This window comes from Lolium perenne, chromosome 2 (genome assembly GCF_019359855.2).
Source record: "Lolium perenne isolate Kyuss_39 chromosome 2, Kyuss_2.0, whole genome shotgun sequence".
Taxonomy (NCBI): domain Eukaryota; kingdom Viridiplantae; phylum Streptophyta; class Magnoliopsida; order Poales; family Poaceae; genus Lolium; species Lolium perenne.
In genome coordinates this window covers 282948340-282955492 of record NC_067245.2, presented here as the reverse complement: position 1 = coordinate 282955492, position 7153 = coordinate 282948340, and positions in this window count along the sequence as shown.

The following is a 7153-nucleotide window of genomic DNA, read 5'->3' as shown; positions in this document are numbered from 1 at the left end:
TTTCACTCGTCTGGACTCCCCGATAGCTCCCCGGGGGACCGGGGATGGCGTGGGCTCGCCGGATGGATGAAAGGCCAAATCCGAACGAAAACGAGGAACCGGAGGCGCGACTTGACCGAATTTCGCCGTCCGGATGGAAAAAACGTCGCTCGGAGACCTCCTCGGAGAGCCGAGTGGAGATGCTTTTAGCCTTCTGGCACAGAACTCTTCCATCCCGGGCGTACGTCTCCGGCTCGGCTGTTCGCCTGTTCGGACATTCAGGCTAGTGTCCTGATTTTGATCGGGCAGTACGTCTCGGGCTCTGCTGTTCGGACATTCGGGCTAGGCCCGGCCATGCGTTGTTAATTCGAATTCCCTATATATACAAGTTCAAATGAATCACAGTGCAACTACCACTTGCCTTCTCTCAGCCGGTCGAGCAGCGATAACCTCAAGAACACAGAACGAGCCATTTCTCTTTCTGAAACTACGATCGCCCCCGATGGATGCCATTTCCTTCGACACCGAGCTCGGCGACGGCAACGGCAACGGCAGCACAGTTGCCGAGATGGTGGACGCGAGCCACGACGCGAAGAAGCTGCCCCGCGTCATGGTCACCGGCGGGGTCGGCGAGGCCGCCGCGGCGCTGTACCTGGCGCTGTTCAGAACGCCGGCGGGCCTGTTCGTCCGGACCGATTATCTTCTCTACTCCTACTACTGCATCCTCGTCGCCGTCCTCCTCTTCGGGATCGTGCAGGCGTGGGCGGGACTCTGGGTCTCGCACGACCCGCTCCGCCGGCGCGCCGTCGGGATGACGGTGCTGTCGGTGTCGGTTCTCCCGCTCCTCTTCCTGGCCGGTGTTGGCGGCCATGCGATCCTCAGCTGAGCTGACGGTAGAAATGCGGAGGTTCTGTCTGTGCTAATCTGTGCCTGCGCGCGCGTTGTTAGCTAGTACGTGCGTCGACTGGTCCTTGTGTGTGCATTCAGTTCAGTATTGTACCAAGCTCTGCATCTTTCCGTGTCACAAACATTTTCTGTTTCATATTGGCAGTGACCAGTGTGCGGACTACCACATTCGAATGCATACAAACGATATAATAGCCTCTTACTCCCCTTACAGAGATTTGGGGCACATGGACACCAGTGATTTTATTTTTTTAAAAAAATCAAAAATCATATTTTTGAGTTTCAAAACAATCTGGAAAAAAATCTGCAAATAGTCAATGATGTATCCCACAAATGTGCAAAAAATCAATTTCAAATACTTAATATTTTGAGCTACACAAAAATGATAAAATTGTAGATCTAAGTAGTCATTTTCAAATCTTGAAAACATATCAGATTTTGTCATTTTTATCTAGCTCAAAATAAAAAGAATTTCGGATTGGGATTTTGCATGATTGTGAAATGTATCAATGACAGTCTTCAGAATTATTTTCATGATTTTTATAACTTGTAAAAGTATTTTTAATTTTTTCTTAACATAGTGAGAGCACTGGAGCTCGGGAGCTAAAAACACTTTTCGGCTATATCCCTGATTTAGTCGTATATAGACACATTTTGTAAACAGAACTAATAGAAAATGAGGCATCACCACCGGTTTGTAAGGGCTTTTTGCACCGGTTGTCTAACCGGAGCAACGTAAACGGATAGGCTTCCCCCATTAGCATCGGTTGTGTTGTGAACCGTTGCTAAAGGGATACCACGTGGCAGCTGCCGAGCGCCTCGGTGGGAGGAACACAAACCGGTGCTAAAGGATCTGCCGCGTCAGGAAAATGTTCCAAAAGGCTGCCGCGGCAGAACCCGCTACCGGTGGATTTTTTTAATCCATTTTTTCTAATTATTTTTCACTCTATTTTTCAGAATTTCTAGTATTTTAGTTATTTAACAAGTTTAGTCTCTTAACTACACTTAATCTCTACTCAAATTACTTAATCGTGTTCATACTTCCCGCTTGTTCACCCATCCTCCCACTACTCCAGCACTAGCATGTGTAACTTCCGAGTTCTTTTCCATCCCGGTTCTAAGTGCTTCGCGCGCATGTTATTGATAGTACTATCATATCAATCCTATTAACATGTTGATCACGATATCACACTTTTTTATTATTTGAATTCCAACTAATTCTTTTAATAAAATAATGATTTAAAAATAATCTTGAATAAATAAATAAACAATAATTTTTTATAAAAAAACCGGAAAATTTAAAAAATCTAAAAATTGGCTAACCTTTATGGTTAAGTAATAGTAATATTTATGCAGGAAGGAATTATTATTTTAATTTTTTTTAAAATAATCCTGAATTTTCGGGCAAAAACTAAAATCTTCCTGCTTTCATATTTCCATTTGGAATTTTACTTTTTTCTAAACCTTTTCCAAAAAAAAGTTAAAATTCAAATTTGTTAATTTTCCCCAATAGTAGGTTGCGTAATACATGAATGCCAAAAGATTTTATTTTTTGAATTTTTCTATCATTTTCATTTGTATTTTACTAAGCTAAAAACGCGACCCGAGGGGGTGTGGAGTGCGTGGGAAGCAAAAAAAAACCTTTTACACAGGTTCGTGCCACGAACCGGTGCTAAAGGTCCCGCACTAACTGGTGCTAAAGCCCTAATCGCTTGAACCGGTGCTAATGCACCCTTTAATCTGTGTTCGTAGCCCAACCGGTGCTAAAACTCCGGGCAGCTCCAAACATAAGCCCTCTTTTCTATTACTGCAGATATATCTGAATCTGCAAAAATTAATATAAAACGGAAGGAGTACTAATCCTCTTACTCCTTCTATCTCACAATATAAAATGTTATTCCAGGCAATATAAATATTAACTCTTCTAAGACTATCATATATTATGGAACAAAAATAAAACCAAATATCTACCCAATTGCTTAGTGGAAACTGGTCTTTTTTTTTCTGGTTTGCTCGATAAATTATTATTCTGCACATCATTAAGCCTACAATTGAATAAGACTGTACACAACTTTAGATGTAATACATATGACTTACCGAGAACCAATCTATGGTGGGATGGTTAGAAGGCTAGGTGCACAGCTCAACCCGCCAAATCCTAGAATGACACTTCGGTGTCTCACAAAGTCGGAATATTTTTCAATGAAAAGCGACATTCCCGTCAACAGCGAGACGCTTGTGTTAACTTCGTCAATCTCAAGACCCACTGGATCAGTTTCTTCGACTCACTCTAGTTTCTATGCCCACGGAGCTCCACGTAGCGAGGTCGCTAACGTCCGGGCCTAGGGAAAGGTACGTCCTGCCGTTCAGTGGGGATGGCTAGGGAGGGGAAAAGAGATGTTGCTCGAGGGCTGTATAGGATGGACGGTTCGGACCATATGACCAGTGCGTAGATGCACATCGGACGACGGGAAACACTCGATATGAAAAATCGATGGCTGAGAACGCGCCACGCAGATTGATCGAACGGCCAGAAATCGAAGGCCCTAGATTGGTTCATGTTCCCCTATGAATATTTCCTTTAGATTTGAACCAACTATGAGACCAGAGATCACTCCACTCCACAACGACCTCACCTCTTTAGGATCACAAAGTAATCTGTTTCCTGGAAAACCTGATAGCGAGGCTAAAGTAATAGCTAGTTTCTGGAAGCCTTGGCCAGTGCAATTCCAATGACCTTATCCGTAGCCTTTCTACCGTGGACGCGTGCCTATGCACGCGGTCGAACACTGAAGGCGGCCTTCCCACAATGTACTGCATATAATTTTGATGAAGTTTATTTAGAAAATTATCTATATCTACAATACTAAATATTTTTCATACAAAAAATATACATCGTGATAAATCTGATGAATCTATTAATATTTATTTCGTATTCTAGATTTTCAATCTTTCTACATAGTTGGTCAAACCACTTGTTGACAGGAGGGGACGCAATCAAGGACCATTTGTTGATAAGAGGGGACGCAATCAAGGAAAAACCACATGTTGACTAGATGTGATGTAATCAAGGGCAAACCACATGTTGGCATGTCACCTATTCTAGGAATCTCTTACAAAATTCTTGCACTCTAGAAAAGTTTCTTACAAGATACCTGTAACACACAGACACAGTAATCCTACAACCCCATATCAATATATTAACTTATTTAAGAAGTTGTGCATACGGAAAAAGGCGTAAACATAATACATCAAAAAGTGTTAGGAGGCATCATGTTTTACTTTGCTTAGGTTTTGCATAAAATTCAATGTAGCAAAAAAATTATTAACATTTCAAACTAAATTGAAAAGCCTAATCTAATATTTACAAGAAAATGCATATTTATTTATTCACATAAAATCATATTAATAATGATAAAATTATAGTTACACAACAACTACCATTGTGTCTTAAAATTCCTGGATTAATTGCATGGTTAATTAGTCTAGTTATATTTATAAAAATTGTTTATGAAAATAATAACTTATACTCCCTCTGATCGTTTTTAATTGACTCGACATTAGTACAAAGTTGTGGTAAACCAGAGTCAACCAAAAGAGACTGGAGGGAGTGTATGGCATAAAGTATAAAATATTAATATAAACTACTCGCTTTACACTCATGGGGACCGTCTCATCTTCAGCAAACAATCCAAGTCAGGACGCCTCTCGATTTTAAAGAATTTTGAAAACTTTCAAAACTTTCACTCTCTCTATGCCTGCGAAGTTCTCTATTCTGTGCAAGTCAGAAATGCATTTAGAGATGGAGAAGATATTTGACTCGGCCTTTTCACCTTCAGCGTGTTTTTTCCTTGCGTTCCCTCTTCCATTATGATTCTACTTCTACTTTTTCATAATCACCATATTTCTCACCTTCACGTACTAAAGTACTCCTTTGTTGAGACTAAGCATGAGTTTTGGTTGGTCCTTTCTTCTGAGTATTGTGGTTCCTTCCCACAATTTTGCTTTCATTTTCTGATAAAGCTTCATCTTTTCTTCAAAATCTTTGGAATCCATCAATTCCTCATGCAAATCCTATTACCCTCTAGATCTATAACATCAAGTAAGAACTTAATATTGCAACACGCACATGCATATCAGGTCAAACTTCATTTATGGATCTAGCCAAACAATAAAATCCAATAAAATCTAAAAAAAATCAGCTTTATGCTTATAATACATATCTTTATATACCTGGCGATACTCAACTGAGCTGACAGTGCAAATGCGTATGTGTTGTGTGTGTTAATCTTGCGCATCCGCCCGTTCTGTTAGCTAGATACCTAAGTGCGTGCATGGATTGATCCTTGTGTTTGCATTCAGCTCAGTGTTGTACAAAGCTCTGCATCTTTCAGTCACCAACTGTTCGGTTTCATATATGGGAGTGTGCGCACTACCATATTGAAATGCCTACAAGCTACACAATAGTCTCTTGCTCCCTCCTTTCTTTCGCCGATTTCGTTGTATCTATCAACGTTTTGTAATTTGATATATCCAAAACTTCGATAACAATTACTATGGAAATACTACTCTCTTAGTCCCTCTGTATCGTTTCTAGTCTCTTACTCCCTCTATATCGTAATATAAAATGTTATTACAACCGATATAACTAATGATTCTTTTTCCGCAAAAAACTTATAATTCTCATTATAGTACCGTATATTATGGAACAAAAAAAATAACAACCCAATTGCATAGAAGAAATGGACTTGGTGTTTCTTGTTTCTCGTTTGCTTGATAAATTATCATTCTGCACATCATTAAGCCTCCAATTGAATAAGATTCTGCACAAGTCTAGATGTAAAACATACAACTTACCTGAAATATGCAACTTCATAGGTAAACATTAAATTAAGAATGTACATCAGTATTTTCAACTTAGAAATAAAAAAATCAGCGTAAACTTAGAAATAAAATTTTCTAGGTCAATATGTAATGAGAATTTCTCGTCACAAGGATAGAAAATTATGAAAGAAAAACACTAAAAAATGCTCCTCATAGAAGACAAATTTTTTGGGATGGCACAAGCAAAAAAATTTCTGCAACTTTTTTTGCCCAAGCGGATAGGCTTCTCAGCGGCAAACAAAGCTAGAGCATAGATATTCTCCAAGTACTTCGATTTGGTCCTCTCGAGTTTTTTTCTCCTCGAAACAGGTTTTCGTCCCGCTTTATAAATAATTCCACAATCACCAAACCATTACAAAGTGACCAAAAAAATCCTCTTACAAAGTAGACCAAGGATAAATAGAAAAAATACAAGGGCAGCCAAAACTTGCTACCAAAGACACCAGTACAAGACTAAGAGGAACTGGAGCCCGATGACACTGCCCTAAAGAGGGTAACAATGCAACGCGCCATTGTCATCAAGATTGAGACGGGTCAAGGTTTTTCACCCGGAGCCCTATGTGGAGAAGGTACCAACAATGACTCCCCCAAGAGGGTTATGACATTCGCAGTCATCACCATTGTTTCCGTCGAAACGCTAAGCTTGTGCCCGTAAAAACCTTCACGCCATGCTAGATATCTCAGACCGCCCGCTGTCCCCGAGCCATGTCTCGCGAACGTGATCTAGAGCTGGCTTTGTTGAAGCGTCAAAAGCACCATATGATCCCCTGCCACACGCTCTTCACCAGTCGCCATCAGCGCTCAATTTTCTTTTCAGCGGCTCTTAACACACAGTTTCAATGAATAAGGATTATATTATTTTTAAAAAAAGTGAAACTATGTTAAGTTTGGCCAAGTATTTACAAATCTCTACTACTATAATGCACCAGTTTTGAAATTTGATTTTGATTCCCACTCCAAACTGTCGCTAGAAACCGCATATCCATTTTTAACCGTCGATTTCACCTCATCTAAGGGTTGTAATCAGCTGGATTCGCCCTGCTCCTTTTCCCGCTCTCCCTTCCCGCGCACAGCTTTTGGTAGCTTCTCGACCCTTTCCGAGAGCTCCACATCCCGTGCGCTTCTGATATTTTTATTTTCAAAATAGGACCTGATGTTGTCGGCCCGCGGTCTTGTCTTTCATACCGGTGAGTGCACACCATCTCCATCCAGTTGCAATCCCATCACTTGCGCCTCGCCATTCATATCTCACACTCACTAAAGCTCTATTTTCGTCTCCCTTGCACCGTTCCTTGGATCTTCGACGACCTTGCTATGTTGGGCTTGGTTGAGCTGAAGTGTCGGCCGTTAGAGCATCCCTACTCGTCCCCCCGACGAGGCCCCC